We start from the raw sequence: 24,462 nt of genomic DNA, 5'->3' as shown, positions 1-24,462 counted from the left end.
AAGTAGGGCAGCCTGAGGAACAGCCAACGCTTTTTAACAGTTATGGAAAAGTATATGTTGTTTGATGTTCCTATCTGATATTTTTCTGTGTACCTTTTTTGTAACATCAGACTGTCTGTTTATGCTTAAAGAAGGCTTAATAAATGTTTTGCACACTCAGCACATACTGCCCACATAAAAAAGAGAAGTATGCAAACTTCCAAGTCATCCAAGCAGCAAACAAGGAATCAGGGATTCTCTCACTGACTCTTCCAGTTTGATCTTAAGCAATTTATTTTATCTCTGATTTTCCTGTCCATAAAATACCTTTGTATTTTTCTTATTGTGCATTTTAAGGATCTCCTTTTAAATAGCAAGCGCTGACTGTTTTTCTGTTCTTAGTATATAGAATATATTTTGCATGTCTTGCATAAGGACTATTGCTACAAAATAAGACCCATGCAGGGTTTATAGTTTTTTAATGACCTCTGAGTTGCTCAGTGCTGCCCTGGTGTGTGACCTATTGGCTGTGTCCACAGCTCTCATGAACATTTTTGCTGATGTCTTGACATAATTCTGGAGAAATGTGTTTTTTCAAGAAGTTTGTGCTTTTTAAAAAGCCTTTGGTGGAGAGGAATTATGCATGGTAACAGTTCTAGTTATAGTCCTTGGTGTTCAGTATAAATCTTCAATTTACGGTTATTTAGCCTAATTTTTTTAATATAGTATACCAAGCCATTGACTAAAGGCTATTTTACAATGACTGATTATACTAATTAAGTTGCAGATAGAAACCCATATTCTTTGCAAAGATTTTGTGAAGCTCCTTTAGAATTGTTTCTGTTTAGCCCACCCAGTCTACAGGAAAGTTGTCCAAATCCTGGATTTAGAAGTGCATGAGTTTAATCTAAAAGGGCTAAATCTAGTGTGTTTTATAACGCTGTATGTATTTTCTTGTTGACCTACGTGCTTGTCATCCTTGAAGCTAAACTCACTGAATTGTGGTCAAGTCATAGGTCCAATTAGCAGAACCACTGAACATATGCAATAAATTCAGCTTGAAAGGCCACATGCACAATCTGCCTTAGGTTGGAAAGCCAAGAGACGCTGTGACCAAACAAGATCCGCAGGGAAGCTGTTCAAAATCGTAGCCCTTTGTTCCCAACAGCAAAGCTGCCCCTTTCTCCTTGTTTACTACCAAATGCAAATGAGCAAATAAGGCTGGTGCTCTTTTAAAACCAGTCAGTTTGAAGGAAGATGAGAAAAAAGGAATGAAAGGATTAGAAAGGGCCTTGATATTGAAATGGGAGCAGTATTTAAAGGGGAGATACAGGAAGAGTGATTGGGACAGCTGCCCCAGAAGTTTGGGGTTATTTTGCCTGTAACTAGGTGCTGGGAGATGAACCCCTCATTCCAAGGAGCTCCTTAATAGCCTGAAATGTTTTGTCCATGCTGAGTCAGTAGATAAAACCCAGGAGGGAAGGGAGCAGAATAGGAAGGACAAAGCCAGCAAAAATTCAGCCTGTGCTGGGGCCTGGGCTCTAAACCCTGCTGAGTTCAGGGAGGCTGCAGTTCCTTTCAGGACAGTGCAGACAGGCTCTCTGAGCAGCACAGGCGATGTGTGGCTGATAAGATGGCAAAGGGGACGTCTCTCCTCCCTGAGAGCATCCGCTGTGCTGCAAGAGAGCAAACACAGAGCTGCCTGCAGGGCTGCTCTGATTGCATTGCTGCCGTGGGACTGCAGTGGTCCTTGCGAGCCCCTCCTCCCCAGGCAGGGCTGCTGGCGTGGGAGGGGGAGGAATTCGGGCACTGAGGTAGGCAAAATGATAAAACCCCTCTAGCTGTGTATAGCAGGGTGAGACATTTAATTGTTTGGAGGACATCCAAGCAATTGTATCTGATTAAGTCCTTGAAAAGATAATATCTCTTCTCCATTATCTGGTTGCTTGAATTTATACAGTGGCTATATAGCCTAGTGCTTTGTCAAGGTCTACATACAAAGAGTTAACCACAAATTAATCAGGGCTTGTCAGGTTTAAGATATTTCTGGTAAAAAGTTGAGCACTTAATTTATGCCTGCAAAATATCAATTGTTCCCTAAAATTGTAGTCTGCTAACCAAAATATATTCTTCTTCATTGTTAAAGTTTATGGGGGGGAAACAAAATTCAGCTTAATGTCTTTCTGTGTGTTTCTTTCTCAGTTGCAGTAAAATTTTCTCACATTTTCTTGACAAGTCAAAATCTCTGTCCTAGTTTTCGCAAGACATGTTCTCTGTGCCTGCCTGCCTTGTTTCCTAGAAAATAGTTGTCCAAAGGAGTTGCCTGAGAAAGGAGTAAAGGTAATATCTGAAAAGGAAAATAAAGTCACAGATTATATTCATATTCAAACATAATAATATCTTACGGAAAGAGTAAGATATACAAAGGGAAGTAAATATACAAAGGGAAAAAATAAAACTGGACGGGAAGCAGAGGGAGATTGGGCAAAGCTGGCCAGCAAAACCTCTGCCGGAGCTTTTGGAGACTTCTGAGTGGAACTTTACGTTAGGTCTTCCTAATGTTGGATCAGTTTTGTGTGATTTAGTTATTCAAAATAGCTTTTGTTTTTTTCTTTTTAAACATGCATATTAACTAGTGGCAGTTGATTTTGTTAAAATCAGTTATTTTATGCTTTTGTTGCTCAGATGAATATTCAGTCCTTTGCCTCTTGGATAGTTTTGCTCATTGAAATATAAATTGGATATGTGGAGCCTTGTTAACATGAGGGCTGCCTGGAACCAGTTTCATTTCCGAGATAGCCAGTTACTGCGATTCAATAAATGCCATTGTCTGTAGTTCTAATATTTGACAGCTTCAGATTAGGGCTGCATAGCTTTAGGGAGGATTTTCTAGCAGCAAAAGTTAGGTTTAATGTGTAGCGACCTTATTTTGAGTACATCCTGCTGTTTGATGAAGAGGCATCAGTGGCTGCTCAGGGGCAGAGAGGTGGCAAGAGAGGACAAGGTCAGAGGTAACTCAGAGGGAGTGTATTAACCAGCCCCAGACTGACAACACTTGTTTGCAATGGCAGAACCAGAATGTTTAATAGCAGAGCAATAAAAATGATGCTGGATTTTAGATTTCCCTCTGCAGTGAGGAAAGGGGAGGTATGTTTTCTGGGAGGTGCTGTCCTGTCACTGCACAGTAACAGTGCAGGGCAGGCAGAGGAGGAAACCTGGTCCTTCAGCCTTGCACTGTTTAGCATACTGCTGGTATTTTAGAGAACAATTGTCTTCCATTCTAATTATATGAAAACATTAAGATTTCACTTTAAAGATGCTGCAAGTCTCTTAAGTCTAGTTGCATTTTACTTGGAATTACTTTTGAAAACAATTAGACCCATGGGCCATGGCATTGTTGCCTTTCCTGAATGATGCTGACAAGTGCAATGGAAGTGCACATGGGAGTCCAACCAGTTGTAGCATAGCCTGCAAAATGAGGGGAACTCACCTGTCTCATCAGAAAGAAGGACTTAAATCTTTCCTTCCTCTAGAGAGCTAAATTCTTCTGCCTTAGAGCAAGGAAAGCTTCTCTTTGCTTTGCTTTTAAAAACCTCTAGCTGCTGAAGATGTACTGGCTGTTGCAATTGAAGTTTATGGGGAGAAATTATCCTAAGTACTAGGCACAGATTTTGGTTTTCAGAAAACAAAGTATTTTGCAGCTAGATGGGGTGGTCAGCTTTATGTGTTCAACTGATAGTAAAGAAAAACTTTGGGCAGCTTCTGGTTTTGAAATCTTTATTTAATTTTTACTTCTACTTTCAGACGGAAATACAGTAAAAAGGTGCACTGTTGTTTCTCAGAGCTCACAGATGACTAAACAAAGTGCAAGGTTTCTGTGCTTTTGTTGTCGTGGGTCTGGGTGGTCAAAAGTGCTAAATATTTTGGCACAAATCCAGCACGATTCTTAAGCATGCACATAAGTTCAAGCCTATTTGTAATTCAGTTGAGTACAGAGGAGCATTGAGTGCTTAAAGCTGAGACCGGTCTGAAGTGATGTGTTGCATGGGGGTCATGGTGCTTATCCCCTCAGGAGAGAGAGTTTTTAGGAGAAAAGGTCCATCCTGAAATGCTATTGGTTATCCCAGCTCTGTGCAAACAAGGATGGGTGTGAGCACCTGGGAGCTGGAGCTGACAGCATTTAGCTTAAATAGCAGATAGAAATATTGAGGAATCTAATCAATTAAAAAATTTGATATTTCAAAGACATTATTTTCTTCCTAGTTGTTTTTTTTTTAAAAACCAGTGTTATTAATATTTGTACCTCAGTAAATAATGATCAGACACAGACAGCAAGAAAATCTTGAAGACAAGAGTAATGATAAGTCCATTACAAATGGCATAGAAGGCCACCAATCACTAAGTCACTGCTGATAATTACACTCTTATTATTGATTTAATCATGCTTATTAAGCAGCTAATTAACTCATTATATGGATAGTGTTACAGAGGTATTAATCCAATATGTAAAGTGTAAGTATATAAATTCTCCTTTGGGTAGTTATTTTTATGCCACAAATAACTGTAAATTTGGAAGATATTGGCCAAAACATAGCGGCTAATTCAGGCCAATTTTTTTCAGATAAGTTTCTTAATTTCAAAAATACAGAATTTAATCTACTCAGTCACAAATTTGATTTAAGCTCAACAAAGCATTCAAGTCAATAACAAGATGAATGCATTCTGAAAAATTAAAAAGAAACCAACACTAAACCAAAAAAACCATAAATTACTGATTTAAGTTTTGAAAATGAAATAGTCCATGACTTAAAAGCTTTGTTTTGGCATGTTGAACCAAAGCATTTTTTGTTTGTGGGTTTTTTTTGTTTGTTTGGTTTGGTTTTTTGTTTGTTTTTTTGCTTTTTTGTTTTTGTGGGTTTTTTGTTGTTGTTGTTGTTGGGTTTTTTTTGTTGTTTTTGTTTTGAAATTTCTTTTTGCGTATTTTTGAAAGCTGAAAATTCTGATTGCAGCGTGTCATTTATATTCAGGGAGGGTTTGCTGAAATAATTTCTGTGTGCTGGGGGAGGGGGTTCCCAGGGATTTCTTTTTTATTGCTGTGAGCCAAGGGAGCCATTTCAATCACTCAGGCTGCTCTCTTTGTGACAGCTCGCCAAATACATCATGACCCTATAGCAAAATCAGTCTTGTGAAAACTATTAAGGATCAACTCACCCTAAGTCTGCAAGTGAAATGAAATGCGAGCCCAAGGTGATTGCATATTAAGCATACACTGTCATTCTTGACTCATCTGTGTTCTGGAAACTGAAAGAAGCAGTAAAATTGTTAAGTCTCAGTGTTATTCAGATGAGCGTGTTCTTGGTGACATTGCGCAAGTATATCTCATCTTTTAAAGCAGAGAAAATTAATTTTCTTAAGTGTTTTCTTAAATCCAGGAGTGAAACATGAACATCTCCATTATCATTAATACAAGCACTTCATGCTGGGTGCTCTTTTAGTGGCTGTTCCTTTCAGCGCTGGCTAATTACAAGTCACTAAAATCCAGGCTGCCTGCTGAACTGGGGTGAATTGTGCATCTGCAGGTTCAAGGTCCTTCACCTTCCCATCCCCTGAGGGGAAGGCTTAGTAGGGAGGTAGATGTCAGGGTGAGGCCAAGGGCCAGAGAGAAACACATCAGTTCTGTAGGCATGTTGATTTACACATGTACATTTACTTTTTTTTCGAGAGAACAGACAGTTTTTTGATGTTTTGAAACCTTTTAAAAACTGGTTGAGGTTAATGGAATCAAACTTAAGATTGTTATGAAGACTATTTAAAATCAGAGCTATTATCTATTTTAATTTCCTCTGCTGGAGTGTACCCCAAAACAGTCATTATGTGGAGGGTATAATCTCTGAACAAATGACATGGTGGAATTAATGAACAATTAACTATGATCATACATTATAAACAGAGCTGATTAGAATCCACACATGCCTGGGTTTTAGAAAGACTCCTTTTTGACTCAGCTTTGTGTTGCTGAGATAGGACCATGCAGCTCTCATTTCTTATTCATTGTGTGAGTATAACATCATTTCCTCTGAGGTAAGGCTGCATCTCTTAGTTTTCATGGCAACCAGACAAAGAATTAGTCTATTCTTCATCTTCCAAGTGTGGGGAGGGTAAGGGAGAGGAAAATAATAATTTTTCCTGATAATTTTCCTCATATCCATTTATCTAGTATGCTTAAGTTATTGACTACCTCCTACAATGTAAAGACTCTTCTCCAATATCCCATGTGTGATAAATGAGAGAGAGTATTACAAAGCTGGAAGGAAGGGAATATCTGTCCCCAGTAGCTACAGCTGCGTAGTGGTGTATGCAGCATGGAATGCAGCTCCTGTGCTGTGCAGTTTACTGTCTTCATTAAATCAGGCAAGCCTCAGGTGAACTGTGTAAATTCCCTCTCAATTCACAGTGGTCTCCATGCATCCTATTTTTCCTGTCACTTTTGTTTAACTTCCACATGTATGTGTTTAATAAATGAATACCACTATAAATGATGATGATTCTTTCAAAACAATAAGGTCAGATACTGTGATCATGAGTATTTTTAACCTTAAAGGGAAAATGCTTCTGTCATTTTAAAATAGAAGCAGGCCCTGAGCTCTCCTAATGTCATTGGGGACAGGCAAGGATTTGTTTCAGAAGCTGCAGTGCAGCACCAGGCAATGACTGGACATACAGCTTGATGATTTTGCATCACACAAAAGCACTGGCTTCCCTCTTATCGCCTCAGTGCTCTGATCATCCTGAAAAGTGAGACAAAAGAAATGACCCACTGTATACTGACCTTCATTGTAACAGCAGAAACCTTCCATTATTTCATCGCATTACTTGATTGCCCTCAAGGGCAATGAACTTGAAACCAGGAAATCTCATTTGCAGATAGCAGGCATGCAAAATCTCCATTACATAAGGAGAGGTGGATTTTTACAGGTGTATTATGTGTGTATTTGTGCTTCTAAAAACTTGAGGGATGCTTAAGCATTAACTTATAGAGCAGCTCTTCAGTCAAAGAACGTTTTATCTGAATAATTCGTCTTGAAATGATAAAAAGTTGTTTCTGAAGTAGGAACAAGTCAGTCGGATACAACACTGTAAGCGGAGGAATGGTTTGTTTGAATTAATCCAGATGTGTTCAAATTGTACTTTTCATGTTCCTAGTGTGCTTATCAAGCATCCTCTGCCAGGAGCATTCTGTGCTGGTCAGGGCTGAGCACTCTAACTGTCAGACAATGAATAATTGGTTTGGAGGGCTTTTAGCAAAACCCTCAGAAATCCAATGTTCATGACATTAAATGTTGGTACTAAAGGCTTTGGCCTCTCTCCTCTTTGCAAAGGTAAATGTGGGGGCTGTGAAATCTGTCTGCACCTTGTACAGGCATTCAGCAGTTACAGGACTGCAAATGCACTGGCTTTGGCCAAAGACTGGCAGTGAGTGTAAACAGGCCAGAGCACCCCTGGGGGACTGTACTCCTGTTTGAAGGTCACAGAGCACAATCCCCAGCTGGACGTCAAAAAGGGAACACTGCAGAAGTCTGGCTGCAGGTCCTGATACTTCAGCTGCAGAGAGCTGGTGGCGTTCAGTTCACTCTGTTCAAGTGAGAGGGGGAAAATGTAACAAGTTTTAGGTGAAAGTCTAGGGGACTGCAAGAGTTTAGGTACAGTAGGTAGCTTGTTTTGTCCTTCTTTGTGCCTTCAGCTTTCCACAGATGGAGCCCCGAGGAGGATAAGAGCAGCTCCCTGGGCCTGGAACATCCCCTCCTGCCTGTTTATTTTTTGGGTTGCTTGACTCTGTTGGCTGCCTTGACTTGAGCAGAGCTGCAGTTTCTGATGGTGGCTGTAAAAGTGAAAACTTACTATGAGTAAGGGTTTTCTACCTTCACTGTGAGGTAGAGTGAGGTTTTGTTTTCCCATCTTATGGTATGATGGAGTTCAAAGGCAGTTCAAATCTCACTAGATTTGAAAGTTTAATGGTCAAGAATGGAAGGCTTGTTGTAGTTGGTGTCTGGAGTGTGTAAGCAAACGTTAGAGTCCAACTCTGCAGGGAATTGGGAGTTGCTGTTTCAATGAGATTAAAATGGAAATATTCATAGAGGAAGATTTCTTCTTCTTTAGAGGTGTCTAGAGGTGATTGCCAGGCAGAGACTCTTCTGCTGGCTCTTCACAGTTCCAGAAACAGGATAGTTTCAGCAGGCCGTTGCTCCTTCCAAGCTCGTTACAGCAGCTTTCCCACAGCCCTGGACTGCTGTAATTAGGACACTGCTGTCCTAACTCACGTGCTCTGCTGCCAGGGTCTAAACAACTTTCTCTTGAGAGCTTTACATTGTTCTCCATGAACACACTAGATTGTTCAAAGCTGAACTGACTGTCCTTGATCCAGTTCTGTATGAAGTCAGAAATATGCTCTTTGACTTCTACCAGCCAAATTAACATGCAAGGTTTTACAACTGAACTCAATCTCCTGGATCTGCTAAAGGAGTATCTTTCTTCAGATACAAACTTTTAATTCTAAGGGATAAACAGCATAGTCAGTTGTGTAAGTAAAATGCTTGCAGAGCACATACAATATTCTTTCCAGGATAAAATTAATAAAAATCATAGTTTTATAGGTTTTGCTTTTCTCAGGAAACCTTTTCAGATAGAGGCCAGATGTCTGCAGACCAAACAAGACAGTGTTGATCAGTGCAGCTGGAGGAAACGTGCAACATTAGTTCCTCTGCCAGTAATACAATTGCTTAATATCTGGTGGCATTGATTATTGAGGAACTGAATACTGAAAAATGAGAATATAGATTCATTTGCAGCAAAGCTGTTCATCTGTCTTGGGGCTCTCAGAGAGTATCTGTAACCATACTGTGAGCTACATGTCAATGACCCTGGAGAAGCTATAAGGCACAAAGGTGGATGAAAAGAAGTCAGAAACCTTGTTGTAGTCTCAGTGTGATCTTGGAATATGGCCCTGTGTTTCCTGGGCTACAGTATTCTTGGACTCTGAGCAACTTGTCACTGAAAACTGCGTGGCTTTAACTCCTTTTCTTTTTCCTCTTCATCTCATCACCCCCAGCATTTGCATGTTAGTATTGCAGATGTTCAACTCAACTTTGGAGGGCCACCAGTGGTTTGGGGATGCAGCAGTGCTGGCCCTGTGGGAATCAGAGGTGGCTGAGAGAGGCAGAGAGGAGCACATAAGCACCCTTGGTTTTGTCTTGCAGCTTAACTCTAAGGTTAAAATGCACCCTCAGAATTTTTACAATTTGGTTCTCTCTGTTGAACAGAGACAGAACCATCATCCAGTCTCTGACATGTGTCTTTATCGCAGATTGTGCTGCAGTCCTTTGTAGTTCCAGTTGTAAAAGTGTAGGTAAAAAGAACACATTTTCAAAACACATTCTCAGTGTCTTTGCCTTGCTTATGGTGCTGTGGGTTCTTTGTTACCAAGTTGTCATCTCTGCATCTCCAGTGGGCAATTAGAAAAGGGTACCTGCCAAACATTTCGTTGTTTACAATGATAGAGTATAAAATCCTGGAAGAAGGAGCCATCTTTTTCTCATCTTTTAACTGTGTATTTAGATAACCAATGTGGCTTCAGTTTGATTAGAAGCATGAGTGAAACCCCCACAGGTTAACCTTAGGCTCTGCTTTCTCCCCATTGCCATCAGAAAGTCAAATTGCTACCTGTGCTAGTAGGAGATGTTCAACTGCAGAAGCTCCTTTTGTTCCCAGCCTGTCACCTGGTTTATCTTTTCCTGCAATTATAAAGAAACAGAAGGAAAGCATTTCTGAGCTGAATTCCCAGAACTTCATGGTTTGGCAGGGATATGCCTTTAGCTTTAGGGTTCACTGCTGTTCGCTTGTTTCTGTGCTCTGATGGATTATATGGGCATCAGAACTTTCAAGCCTGGTTATCTTTGTTTCCACAAACTTGACTGCAATTTTGGTTCCAGAGGTGACTGTAAAAGGCCACTCTGAGTTTTGAGAATCCGACCTTGAAAAGTCATATCTTTTAACATTAAAATATTTTAATTTTCCCTTAAGAAGAAACTGAAGAAAAGCTGGTTGGTGAAGGCTTTGCAGTGGTGTGCTTTTGCTACACATGAACCGTGAGTCACAGCACCAGTAACACCGAAGCGTGTGCTGAGGTACAAATGATATGCCGGGGAGGAAGCCAAGGCAGGTGTGATACACGTGTTGACTGACTGAACGGTGAGTGCTCACTGATCAGGAGGCTTTAGCTCAAGAGAAAGCCTACAGACTCTGTAGATGTAACTCTTCCCCCAGCACTACTGACAAATTCAATAGGGCTGAAGATAAAGACATGGAATGTTCGGACGTGATCCCTTGTGGAAAACAAAGTGAAAGTCACCAGGGCCTAACCTTTATCAATGCTTTCTGCTTTCCTCCTCCTTCCCTCTATCACGCTGAACATATGTTGGTTAACTTTCTATGTAATATTTGGCCATATGTTGAGCAAGTCCTCTAAGAATGACTTTCCAAGTGCCAGAAAATGCTCAGCTGTGGCAAATTGACAAGTAGACAAATGCTATTATCCTTTACTGATGTTTTAACATAAACAGAGATTTAAATTTGTCTGAAAATATGTTCAGAAGGAGGGCCTGAGGTTTCTTAACTTGGTACGAAAAAAGAAATAACACTGAGCAGTGGTTTAAAAATTTCCCCCTAGCTGAGGTAATTTTTATTAAAGAAGAGGACAGTTTTAGACTTAATTTGTTTTTATGTTGTGTTTTTGGGGATTCTTTACATGTTTGAAAGGAGCGTTACAAGATTCAGCTCTGTTAATGGTTTGCCTCTCATCTCTTTTGATTCAGATATAAATGGTTCCACTAGGTATAAAACCTCAAAGAAACAGACCCTAGCAAGCAAATTTATCCCATTTAATATTTCAAAGAGGAAGAGCTAAGAGATTTTCATTTAAACCTACCAGCAGGCATACACATGACAAGGAAGAAATCAGAATAACCAAGCTCAAAGATTTCTTGTTATTATTTAGAATCAGTTGGAATGTGTGATTTCTTTGCAAACATATAGCTTTATTTTGCTTATAGAAAGAGTATGTTAGTTGCTTGCAGGCAGCAGTCTCTGTATGAAGAAGAATCAATACATTTAATTCCAATTGCATCTTCTTTTGATACTGATAACTAACATTTATCCAAAGGAACAAGTGATTCCTGGGTTTCACAAAGAATAAAGTTGTGTGGGTGGGGTTTTCTTGCAGTATCATAAGAAAGCACCCTTCAAATGGAAACTTTTGAGTGTATATATAGCACAGCAGTAAAAGCAGACACATTCTTGTGGGTGAGCAAATATAAACTCCCGAAGACTACAGAAACTGAAAATGAAAGTGACAAATTAATGTAGAAGCCTTTCTACCCTGCTCCTGATCTGGCCCCAGGTCTTCTCAGTAATTATACAAAAGAACAACTTCTGGGTTTGCTTTGGTTTCCTTGTTAATTTATTCATTTTAGAATGAAAGTGGAAGGTTTGAAATTATTGCCTTGTACTGATATGCCTTGTACAGATAATATGTTATTTGTTGCCTGTGGCTTCTCAGGAGACTGAGCAGAAGGTAGGAATAATAGCACATCTTGGGAGACCACTTTGGCTGCAGAACTGTTGTGGAATTCAGCACATCACCAGTACAATGGCTGTTTTTTGTTTTGGTTGTTTGGCTTGGGGTTTTTTTTTAAACCTAAATTAGTAGAACTTTCCTTCAGGAGTGGGTTTTTTTTCTCTTTGATGTTAGTATGTGGAATATACCTGCAATATTCAGTTCCCAATATCTCAATAAACATAGGCTATCTAATGCAAACCTTAATATTTACACTGCTTTTGAGAGTTGGCATTGGCCAGGTTTTTTTTTAAATGGCAAATATTTTTCATGCACAGGTATCCATTACAATTTGTCTGAGTTTACATTTATGTGTGTGTACACACACTTAAGTTATTGGATACCCTTTATATGCGTTGCAAAGTGCCAGTGAAAAGACACAACTACCATGACATAGAAGTAGTATTAAATTTTTTTAAACATCAGATTACATTTCCCAGCGTTACTTCTGCAGTGATTCTGATCAAATGAATAGCTCATTAACACCTTAGTAAACATCAACTGCAGCCTGCAGCTTTATTTTTCCATCATTAAACAATGGACAATGCATTCAGTATTTCAGCCCAGCTGATCATGAGATAAAGTGTGACTAAAAAGTAGATCATCTGGTGGATGCTCCAGTGTTTGGTAGGACACAAAGGGGTCCTTTCTCCTTTCCAGCGTGCCTTGCTGCTCCTCCTGTAGTCAGTGGGAGCTGTGCGTGACTATTTGAGGCACGTTGCTGTATCTGAAACACTTGCCCCATTTCATCATTGAGATTAGCTAAGCAGTAGGGACATTCAGGGACATTCAGCACAAGCACAACCACTTCTTGACTACTTGTACATTCATCTGTTTGCGATGTCAGGTTTAGTGGCTGAGCATCTCTTTTACACTTTTGTGGCCCACATATAGTCCTGGGCATCATTCATGCTTTCCACTGTGGAAGATGACTGAGGCTGATATTACACATACCCATTAACTATCTAGAGCCTTTTTAAAAGAAGGATTTTCTTGTATTCCCCTTTTCATTATATGACCCTATTTAGTAAAAACTGCTGTCTCTTGTAGAATAGCACCCCACAGGAAAGGCTTACAACCGTTGAAGGTGCAACTTGGATTATTCCTGCCAAGCCTGTCTTGGAAGGATCATCCCTGGGCAGACAGCAAGTACTGCAGCTTCCATGTCCAGGTGGTGCTGAAGCCACTAGATGTGATCTGCAGACAAAGAGTTTCACTCTGTTTCTCTGGGTGCAGGAGAAGGGAGCTGAGCCCACCAGATTCCTTCCCTATTTCTTTCAGGTACAAAATTGCGAAACTGAGATTAATTTGGACTAATGTCAGGGACCTGAGAAGCTTCCTTTGGAAGGCTCCTGCTGCCAAATGTTTCATTACTTTTTCATGGCTGGAGATACTCTATAACAGTAATTATTCAAGCCTTATGTGTTTTCCAGTTGTGGCTTTTGCCTGTGCCACGCTGGGGGGGGTGGCAGAGATAGCAGTGGTGTGTCACAGCCTCCGTGCTAGGCAGGGCTGACCCCTGTTGGCCTCTCGGTTTAAATGTTCCTCTGTTATCTCAGTGCCTGGAAGCTGAAGAGCTTTGCTTTTTCCTGTTATCTGACAAGGGACCAGAGACTCGTGGCTCACAGGATAGATACAGCTGGCAGCTCCTGTGTATGTCGTGTTGTGGGTGTCTGGGCCGCTAAAGACATATGGAAGTACTCAGCCCTCTACAAGGAATGTGTGGGAATTTTTTGCAGGTCTTTGCCTAGCTACCCCTTTAGTAAAAAAATGCATGGGGACAGCATCTGCACAGGATTGCCTGTGTGTCCAGAACTTGAATGTGTCCACGCAAAGTCTTTACTCAAGCTTTCTCTGTATATCATAGACTATATCTGTGTGGCTTTTTGTCTGGACGGACTCTTGTGTTCCCAAGAATAATGGTGGAGTTAAGGTGGAGAGCCATGCAGGAGCTCAGCAGCATCCAAAGACTTGAGATGGCCTTCACAGCAGAGTTTATTCAGGTCCACCCAACTGGAACCAAAGGTGAAGACAGCACAGGTTTATTTGCAGAAGACTGCCCACCCTGCAAATGGCCAGCTCGTTGCAAGTGTTGATATGAACTCAATGCAGAAGCAGAAATCAGAAACTTACAGAAGCTGATCGTAAATGGGAAAATCGTTTTTCTCATTTCAATATGTGAGCCTCATACAAGCAACCTGTACCTTTACTGCACCAGAGCATTCCTGGATCACTTCAGGTATCATCCAGTGGGGTTTTTGTGCACTAACCTCAGTGGATGGTTTTCAGTATCAGGTTGTTGTAGGCTAAGAGAGCCCTTCTGTCTGGAGCCATGAAAGGCACCGTGTGGTGTTTAACATGTACAGCCTGGAAATGGCCCCTTTGTTACACAGTTATACAGCACATGGATGTAAAACATCACTGACATAACAGAGTTAGGGTTTTCATAAGCTGAAGGACTAAAGTGTGCCCATACAAATGTACCTATATGAGTGGTGCTGATGGCAGGAGGGTCGGTGGCAGCTTCAATTGCCAGTCAGGCAGTTAATGTAAAAATTGTACGTGGTCTTTTTGCATAAAAGCTGAGCTTTTACATCCACACATGTGAATTCTAAGTCAAACTGATTGATCTACCTCATAAGTATGATTCCTGTATATTCTCCTTTCTTATAAAACAACCCCTGATAGCACTGAAGTGAATAATTCTATATTTGGCAGTTATTTATGAACTGCAGATCTCATAAACACAGCAGATGCATTTTCTGGATGGCAGCCATTAGTGCATCTGGGGATTTATTTACTAGTTATTGAAAATATTGAACTGGAAGGGAAAAGGAAAAGATGCTGCCGCTTCTTCCTAATTTTCATTTAATTTTTGAGGTGCTCCACAGCATTCCTTCCTGAGACTTGCCACATTAGAAACAACCTTTGACATCTCTCAAATATTTAGTTGTTTTCCAAAGTAATAGCCTTCCGAGGATATGTTGCAGGCCCTGCTTCTTGGAGATTTGTATCCAAAGCCATTTAGGGCAGCAACCTCTTCAGTTCTTCGAAGAAACACAAGAAATCCTTGCAAAAGGTTCTTAAGAGGATTTTCTTACTGTGCTGATTGTGACTAAAAAGTCAGAATGAATTTTTAAGAGTAGTTGAAAAGTAAAATTGGGTCTTTCGGATGCCCTGAGATTTTCTGTGATCTGCATGAACATATAAACCGGGGACAGTGCTGGGTGCATTGTTCCCTGTGTGCAAAGGCCTCTGAGTGAGGAGCAAAGCAGCAAAGGGATGTTGAGTCTTTCAGCCTTTGCTGCCTCAGACAGATGCTTCCCTGAGTGCCTTTAATACACCTGCTCTCTCGGGCTGGTGCAGGGGCTGCAGCTCATCTTACAGGCACCAATCAATTACAGCCCTGGGTGAAATTTTGGGGAGAAGAATAAAAATTGATCTGGGATATGATGGAACCCCTGCTGCTTTTTGATATTTTGCAAATGCCAAATGTTCAATTATTCCTGATTTCAAACTAAGTAGTAATAAAATAGGGAGAAACACCTGCTTTACGTTGGTCCTGAGGATTTCAGATCCATTATCTCAATGACAAAATGTTACACACTTTATCTAGTTTTCTTTGGTTTGTTTTTGTCCAAAACTTGTCCTAGTGTGGGGATTATTTAATACTCTTTTCCATCCTTTCCATTCTCATTCCTCCTGTTATCCATTGTTTCACTTTTTTTTTTTTTAATGCCTTTCTTCTGAGCATGAGAGTTCGAGCTGTAATAAGGATAGGCCAAAAGGATGACATTTGGATTTGTGGTGAGTTTTTTTGCTTTCATGCCTGAGGTGAAAAGAGGGATGATTTCAGGCCATTAAACATGCAATAAGGCATGAATATCTTTGGGCTTAGTAATTCCTCTTGCTGAAATTTAGAGATTCAATTTTAATATGGACTTAGTCTAGGGGAGAGCATGTTCTTCATGATATAGAGCATTTAGCTCCATGTGTTAGGATTTCAGTTGTGAATCTTTATGGCATTGGGATTGAATCCCCCTGACTTCCTTGGAAAGCAATGCCTGTGGCAGAGTTTGCAGTATCCACTTCTGTTCGTGGAGTATATTTTTCCTTAATGGGAAAGCAAATATCAAGGGTCATTTCTTCAGCTGTACATGGTTTTATTCCCTCTACACACTAGCTGTGTGTTGCATTTTATATGTCAAGTAAAACACTTAAAGACATGTAGTAAAAGATATGCCAAGTCAAATGCTCATAGAAAACCACTTCTAATAGGCTTATGAGAACATGCTCATTTGAGTGGTTGGCTGTCAGTCTTGATATGTCACTGGCATTTTCCCCATTGAGGTGAGACCAAAAGAAACTGTGCAGGCAAGGGACTGAAAACTTAAAAACACAATTTAATAAAAACACTTCACTTTTGTTCTGATTGCTTCTTACCTTCGTGATAGTTGTAAGCTTTTGTGGCATCACTAGTTTGAGTATTTTTGAAGGCCCTTTTGGGTTCATTTTGTTTTTAAAACAAAATTACTTTAAAAAAGTTTCTGTAATTAACCCCTGTAAACAGCTTAATTACAAATATTTATTCTACTAGTCATAATAGAGTTTGTCATTTCGAATATGAATTCATTTCCAGTCTTCAAAAATGTCTTGGGGCTTATTAATCTACAGTGTTGATGTGAATGTCATGTGTGATAATTTTCCACTGCTGTTTCTTTCCAAGAAATATCTTATATTTTCTGAAGGGCCATTAGGGTTTGATGCGAGATAACAGACATAGCAGTAACATATAGCTCTTGGGTACATGGTTCTCTGTTATCTTTTGTGCAAGAAAACAGCACTGAGATTCAACCTTTCAAAGTGAACCATGTTCCCAAAAATAGCTAATTGTTTAAAAAAAAAAAAAAAAAGACCCACTTTCTCTACCAGTGGGTCTGTAGGCATTTCTGGTAACACTGCTTATGTATGGGCTTCCATGTGAGCCCTTGAGCTTGAGGAAGGCAGTCAGAGCATACTAGAATACATTACTAGACATTTTAAATAGCAAACTGTATATAGTGAGTGCACCTTAGGGCATTTTGTAAGGTAGCAGTGTGCTGTTAAGACATATCTTTGTGTGCTGGCTGGGCGTGTGTCAAAACCAGCCTTTTTCTTGTCGTATGAACTCCAGCCTTTCACTTCATCACAGTCTCACAAGTCTCAAGTCCAGGTCTGCAAATAGTCCATGGTGGAAATGTCTACTGATGTCTTCCTGCCATTACCCAGAATTCACACTGAGTGTGTAGGTTAATGGCCCTCACTCACTCATCTGTGAACCATTAGAGGTCCATGGAGTATTTGCTGCTGAGGTGATCTTTCCCTTTCATTGCTGCTTTAAATGAAAACAAGTGGAAAATACCCAGTTTCTGTAATTGCTATAGAGCGTGATGGGTCACGTGGAGGGAGCTAAGGAGTATCTGTGCAATAAAAGGAAAGAGAGTCCACAAGACTGTTTCAAATGAAGGATTGCCAATGAAGGATTGAGCTTGAAAAGAACCAATCGCACAATGGGTGAAGAGAGATCACACAATCCCTGTGAAAACATTATCCCTTGTGTCAGAAGAGGCCTTGATGAAAACTACCTTCATCCCCAGACACATGGGCTCTGGAAATGCCGACCTGGCAGCACAAGGGGTTCCCTTGCTGAGCCTGGGGAAGCTGCGCTCCCAACCTGCTGCCTGTGCTTAGTGCAGCAGACGGTATCGATCTCTCACACCTGTGACACGTCTGTCAGCACATTTACCGAAACCTCTTGCTCTGTAATGGCTCTTTGGAAGTCACTTGACTCAGTTTGATGCTGGGCTTGAGCAGTGTCCCTCAGGTCAGTAGGTCCTGCCTACAAATGTGGGTCACTTGGCAGCTATTCTGTACTGCCAGTGTCACTGGGGATAACACCGTGGCATCAGTAAAATGGCTGCCATCAGCAGGACGCCTGCACTGTCAGTTGTAATTAAAGTCTTTGGCCCAAATAATCCCTTCTGGATTCAGGCAATGGAGGGACTTTCCATATTTCCCCTGTCTCTCCTGAAGTGAATGTCAGCCCCCAGAAAAACACAGCTTCACCCACCCGATTTGGCAAACAGTTTTGGCTTGCAGCCCACGAGAAGAGGACTCTGGAGAGAAGTGGTTTAGCCAGTCAAGGACCTGGTGGAATAATCCTTAAACCTGACAGTTTGGATTATTGAATCACAGAACATACGGGACTTTGGAGTGAGTCACCTGCCATCTGAAGGAGAAATGAGCCAGGTGGACATTGGGTACTCACACAGGGATGGTGGTGGTGGTTTCTCCATGATGCCTGCTTGAATTGGATGAAAATGTCAGGAACAATGAGACAGTAGTGCTTGTGCACACAAGTAACCATCTCAGCCTCTTACCTGTCCATTCCTGAGGACTTAGAAAGGGCAGCTTTCTTGTGCCAACTAGCCTTGGTTTTAAGTTAGTAATCCTTTCTGTGTGTATTTTGGGGGTTGTTGTTTGGTTTTTTGTTGGTTGGTTTTGGGTTTTGGTTGGGGGGAGGGGGAGGGGCAGGTGATTGTATGATTTTGGTTTAAACTCTTGCTGTAGACAGCCTGGCCACAAAAATTCTCTGAGTGGTTGAATTGATTTTTTTTCAGAGGCACTTGAGATGTGGTCCCAGCTGTAAATCACAAAAAACCGCAAACCCCACCCCCTCCAAAACCCTCCCCAAATCAAACAATTAAATGAACAACCCCCCCCAAAAGCCCACATCTTTATTCCATAGGCAAAAGGTCCTCTTGGTTCTTTTGTGCTCTATTTGGGCAGGTTGTATCCCACCTAAATGTGTGATCCTACAGTTTGCTGCTGGCTGGCTGCCTTAACTGTGGGTGGCTTCAGGCTGACACATGAGGCATAGGGACTTACTGCTTCTGCCTTGCCTGTAGTCACCAAGAAGTGACCTCCTCAGTCCAAAGTCATGTCTCTTACATCATGCAGAACACAGCATGGGAAAAAAGGGTATTTTCCTTTGCTCTTGCCCAGTTGCTAAAAGGCACTTTTTCTGGAGGGAAGCATCAAGAGGAAGTTCCACTGCAGAAACGGGAAACTGGACCCCAGCAGCTCTCTGGTGTCTGCAGGTGGTGGCTCTGGCAGCTGCTGTGCTGTTCTCTAGATAAGGCTCTCTGAATCTCAGTCTCCAGAGATATTTTGTGTCAAAACGTGATTCACGATGTTAGCTTGACTTTTAACAGCGCACTCCTTTTGCCAAAGCTGTGAGAAGAAGAAAAATACTTGGTGGAAAAAATGGTTTATAATTGCATGTGGTTTTATGTCTATTGATTGCATGTTGTATGAGTTTACTGAAAGATCTCAATTGATGAATTCCTATAAAAATAAAGAAGCTAATATCCTACTGAAAAAAATTGCCAAGTAAAGATAATCCAATTAGGTGGGTGCACAGAGCTGAGTTTCTAAATTATTGATGTTGTCTTAAAATTGGCTGCCTTATAGTGCAGTAAAAGCTGCAATGTAGATGATATATTTATCTGTAGTCACATAGCAATACCACTGTGCAGTATTTTTCTTTTAAAAAGATGCACAAGAGATTTTTTTAAAGAGAGTTGTGGGGTTTTTTTACAGAGCACAAGTGCAGAAGAATGTGTTTATAAATTAAACATCTGGGAAGTAAATAGTAGGACTTTTGCCTGCACCTGTCTGTTGTTAGGCTTTAGAGAGATGGCTCCTGTCTTTATAACTGAGCATTTCCATGGTGTTCGCAAAACTCCGGCCAAATTTTTGCAGTTGCCCAAAGGGAAGTCCACTTGTAGCTTTTAACTTGATGAAAGAAAGTATTTTTCTACTGTGGCTCTTAAAGTAAATAAATAAATAAATAAATAAAACCACCAAAACTCCAGAGCAATTGGGCAAGTTGAGTGGCAGCAGTTCACGTACATGAGCTCTGTAGCCAAGAGCTGCAGCTCTGGTCCCTCCCTGGGCTGGCTGCAGAAATCTCTTGGACAGTGTAATCCAGAACTACTTAGAGCTTTAGTTTTCTTTTTAAAGCAGTGCTTTCAAACTCAGCAAATAGGCAACAGCTGTGGTGCAGTGATGTTATGTTCCAAGAGAAGGTAAGGAATAACTATAGAAGAGTGCTCTGCGCTAATCCAACCTACAGGCGATATTAAAGCCATGGATCATGGCAGCAGAGCCTGTATCCAAAAACAAAGGGACAAAACATCCTCCACAGACAGATTAAAGAGGAGGTATTGATTACTGTCTCTGTTATCAAGCATCTGGGACACTAATCAGCATTTCAGTTATGCATTTCAGTAACGAAGGAGAGCAGTGATTCAATGGCTGGGAAGGCAGCAGGATTAAGTGGAAAGGAATGAGAATCGTTACGATGTGTATTCAGCTGCTGTCCACAATGGAACATTAAAACCTATCATGATTGACTTTTGTTTTCTAAGGGGACTATCTAAAATATTACTTCAACAGAATATCCTATTTTAAAACATAACCTGGACAAGTTTACAATTTCCCATATGTTTTGTGTTGAAAACAGCTTGCAAAGTCTCACATACTCTCTGAGTAAAGGCTTTGTGCCAGAGAAGGAATTAGCCCATTAGTCATTTAACAGTTAAAAGCGACTGTTAAATGTAATATGTAAATCCTTGTGAGATTACTTTGGTTCAGCACTTGTTATTTGCTGCGGTTACAACGCTGGTCAAAAAACATAAATGGAAAGAAAGCTGAGTACTTTCTCAGATGAGGAAAGGCACTGTTTTGAACATCTTCGATGTTGAAAGTGAGAAGATTGACCCAGCTTTCAGCTCTCATTAGGATCAGATCCATGGCACCTGAATTCGGACCCTCATGGCCCTTAGTAATCCAAGGAGTGACACCTCCAGAAGCTGACTGGGTACCACCTTAGAGCAGTTGAGGCAACTTCTCCCTGTGCTTGTTCCTTACATTCTTGAGTGACCTTGACTGAACACCTGAGGCCAGACAGGGCAAACGTGGGTCTGTCTGCCTGTGCCAGACCTTGCTCTTTAGTGTGCACTGGGATTCAACTTCCTGTGTCCAAGCTGTGCCAGCTCATGCCCATGTGGTCAAATCCCGTCCTCCAGGGGGTATCTCATGGCCTGACGGAGCTTATCAGGATATTGTGATTTACAAGTTTGTTGTTCAGTGTGACAAAAGTAAACACCTGTGCAGCAGGGCTTTAAATTCTGGTTAGCAAGGATGTTCTTTAAACCCCTGTCAGATGACTGCACTTTAAAAAAAAAACAAAAACAACAACAAAATATATATATATATATCTCTAAATAAAAGCTGGAATTTCCAGTTTGCACTTTCTGCAGAGTATGTGTGAGGAAACTGAATCTCTTTAAGTTGTTCTGCAGTTCTTGAGACCTCATTAATAACATTGTACCAAAAGGAGAAGCAACACTATTTTTGCATTTAATCCTCACAGGTTTTCTATATTGTCCCTTGGCTTCTATATATTGCATAGCTTTAAATGTGTCTTTCATAAAATACCGGGTACATCCTTCCCTGTTGCTAGAAATCTGAGCCATTTAGGGTTAGTATCTAGTTAATTGTTATAACTGAAGTTACACAGCCATAATTTCAGGTCATACTGGATATATTCAAGGTAGGCTTGAGTACCTGGCAAGTTGAAAAAGCAGTGGAAAATGTGAGTCAAACTGTGGAGCTATTTGCATTAACTTTGCTGACAGACATGATATTATGAACTACATTGACCTGTTGCCATTATTTGCACTTTTCCATTGTGGTTTCGTATCATTATCTATTATTTCACTGTATTTTTAAATGAAAAAAATGTTTATTTTCATTTGAAGAATACTGAAGGACTTTGATAACTGAATAATTCATAGTTTGATATGGATATCCAATATTTTTCTGTGCATGAAAAGTAAAAGAAAAAAATGTAGTTTAAGAAACCTCTAATGTTGGCATTGAAAATGCAGCAAATGCAGCCAGTAGCTGAGGTCAGATAAAGACTACTACTGTAGATAATTGCCACTGCTTTGGGAACTGGTTTAGGGAAAATTTAATTCTCTGAGCTGAAATTTTGTCATGACATCCATCTACCTGAAAGTTTGCAAAAGGCACACTTGGCGTCTTTGGAGACTGTAAGGTTCAGAGGGGTATCGTGCTTCATCCGAGCTCTGAGTGTTGATAAAGAAGTGAAATATAGCAGCATAAAAAGATGGGAGAGCTTTTTTGATGTAAATTTACAGAGTCATCCATTTGTGTTAACATTGGTTCAGGCTGCTCAGGGCAGTGGTGGAGTCACCATCCCTAGAGGTATTTAAAAGATGTGTAGATGTGGCATTTGGGGACACAGTTTAGTGGTGCACTTGGCAGTGCTGGGTTGGACTTGATAATCTTAAAGGTCCTTTCTGACCTAAATGAATCTGTGGTAGAGTGAGAGGCATGTACTGCATCAATGTCCAGTGAGGTTTTTTGCAAATAATTTCTAATTTAACTCTCAAATCTTGCTGATATGTTTCATTCTAGTACTCCCACTCTCTTTGTGTTGTAATCATTCTTTTACAGTCCAGTGATTTCCCTGATATCACAGTCCTCTCACACAGTATGGATTTACATGATGGGCTAAATTAGGCAGAAGGACACTACCAGGAGCAGCACATTCACCAGCACTATTGTCACAAGAGGCAGAGCTGCTACCCACCTCTTTTGCTTCTTTTATAAGCTTTTAAGAAGTGATTTTTCAGGTCTTCTATGCATATGGTAAGATTAGATCAAAGTGCTAAAGTAGTCAATAACAAAAATACAGAAGACTAGTTATTTACATTCCACTTGCAGCTCTACTAAAAATCTTAATAATAAAAACAAGAATAATGAATTTTTATTTGGGTCATACATACTGATTCAATATTAGATGTGTGGATGGTGCTTATTTAAAAGCACACTCTCTTGCCACTGATTTTAGGAAATATGATTCATGTCAGTAATGACATGGTTTTCCATCCCGGAGCAGTCTATCAGAGCTCTCAGGAGGGTTCATTTTAGTTTAATATTCATAGATGAACTAGCCCTTATAGAAGAGCTTTTCTGCTTTTTCTATTTACATTTCAAATAATTCCATGGAATTGTGTGGGACCAAGAGAATTGTCTGCTGAATGCTGATGGATATAGTAATATTAATAATAATATCATTAGCAGTGGTAAAGAAATAAATAAGTCACAGAAATTTGCATGTGCTTTATTTGCTAAAGTCCTGTAGCTGTATATTTTTCCTTCGTTTACAATGTGTATATTGCTGTTTAATATGAAAGGCAAAAGCTTTCCCATCCAGTCTGTCACTGGCTTCTTCCATAACCCAAACACCACATATCCCCTGGTGAAGGTCAGCATTGTCCATCCACAGTGCAGGTCCATTTTACTGGACTGATATTTTACTTAGTGCCTGAGCTGAGCTTTTGTGATGAGTACCCTCTTCTAGGATAAAAATATTTGCTCTGTAAATCAGAAATGACAGTTTATAATAGTAGTGAGGTGGGGAAAAGAAGAGGGGGAAATGGAGCTGAACTCAATGTTAAAGAGGGACTGTAGTTTCTCATTACAGCTGCAGGAATCCTGATCTACAATTCTGTGCCAAAGAATGTCAGCTCTGCTGCCTGTGGGGTTTTTTGTGAAGGTTGGTAGGGACAAGATTGCCTTAATGTTTTGGGTAGGAGAAAATCTGCTTTTTGGTTTTATTGTGGGTCTGTAGGAGGTGAGAGAAACAGTTTTGTTCTTTGTGTCATGTCCAGGTGGCATTCCCAGTCAGTTTATGAGAGGAACTTACAAACACATATTTTTTCCAGTCTGCAGGCTTTGTAGTTCCACAAGATGGTGCTTACAATTCAAATCAAAATGGAAGTAAGTTCTCTGCTCTTAAGTCTAAAATGAGATCCAGTGTTACTGTAGCGTCTCCTTGCGTGCTGCAAACTACATCGTGTTTGTTAGGCAGCCTGAAAAAATCCCATTGAACTTACAGCACAGGTACTAAAGGACATTAGTACAGTACAGTTTCTGATACAGTCATTTTCCTTTTTGATCTTGTTTGTCACTTTAATTTATGCAGCCAAATAATTTATAATGCCTGGTAATTAAAAATGAGATTCCTTAATAAATTATGTGGGAGTTAGGTCAAATTTTGTATTCAGATTCAGAAGTGCCTTGTTCTAACTTTGAGCAGGAGTGGTACATGTGCAAATCTAAGCAGTCTTTAATTATTAATGGGGAAAAAGATGTATTTTACTTAGTAGTTATACTGCTTTGAGTCCTGGGAGCGTGTTACTTACCTATTCCTCTTTACTGAAGCCAGTAAAATCCAGTTGATGAGGCCTGTGGCTTCCTTTTGTTTGACATGCAGCATCAACATTATTCTCTGTAGCTTTCAGCAGCTGTCTGCGTGTTCAAATGTGTTGGACTGGGGAATAGTTTTATGAATATCTAACAAACACAGACTCTGTGTGTGTGTGTGTGCGTGCATGCAGAGGATTGCTTGTCTAAACATGGAAATGTCTAAACTTGGAAATGAGTCCTTGAAAAGATGGGTTACATTTCCTACCAGTACAAAAACATAAGTGAGTTATTGGAGAGATGACTTTAGCCAAAGTGGATCAGTGATATATTTGTAATGCATTTCAGATGTCTTCTGAAAAGCACATTTAGGTCTTGGCTCATCTGAGATGGCCTTAGATTAGAGCTCATTAGCTACTGCCCTGGAGAGAAGAGTTGGGAAAAGTAAAAAAAAAACTGTTGGAGCCTGGGAT

General features: G+C 40.3%; 2 protein-coding genes across 31 annotated transcripts in view; both read left to right on the top strand.

The window, feature by feature from the left end:
* TMEM26 (transmembrane protein 26) overlaps positions 1-15,582 on the top strand; it is a 386,732-nt gene extending 371,150 nt beyond the window's left edge. The window contains exon 7 of the transcript XR_007632201.1: positions 15,571-15,582. The gene's annotated coding sequence lies outside the window, so the exon portion shown is untranslated. The remainder of the gene's footprint in view (positions 1-15,570) is intronic.
* Positions 1-24,462, top strand: part of ANK3 (ankyrin 3) — a 304,909-nt gene that overhangs the window by 109,755 nt on the left and 170,692 nt on the right. The gene's annotated exons all lie outside the window — the stretch shown is intronic.

The sequence above is a fragment of the Myiozetetes cayanensis genome, unplaced genomic scaffold, assembly GCF_022539395.1.
Source record: "Myiozetetes cayanensis isolate MyiCay16 unplaced genomic scaffold, myiCay2020 scf10, whole genome shotgun sequence".
Taxonomy (NCBI): Eukaryota; Metazoa; Chordata; class Aves; order Passeriformes; family Tyrannidae; genus Myiozetetes; species Myiozetetes cayanensis.
This window is presented reverse-complemented; position numbering and strand designations above follow the sequence as displayed.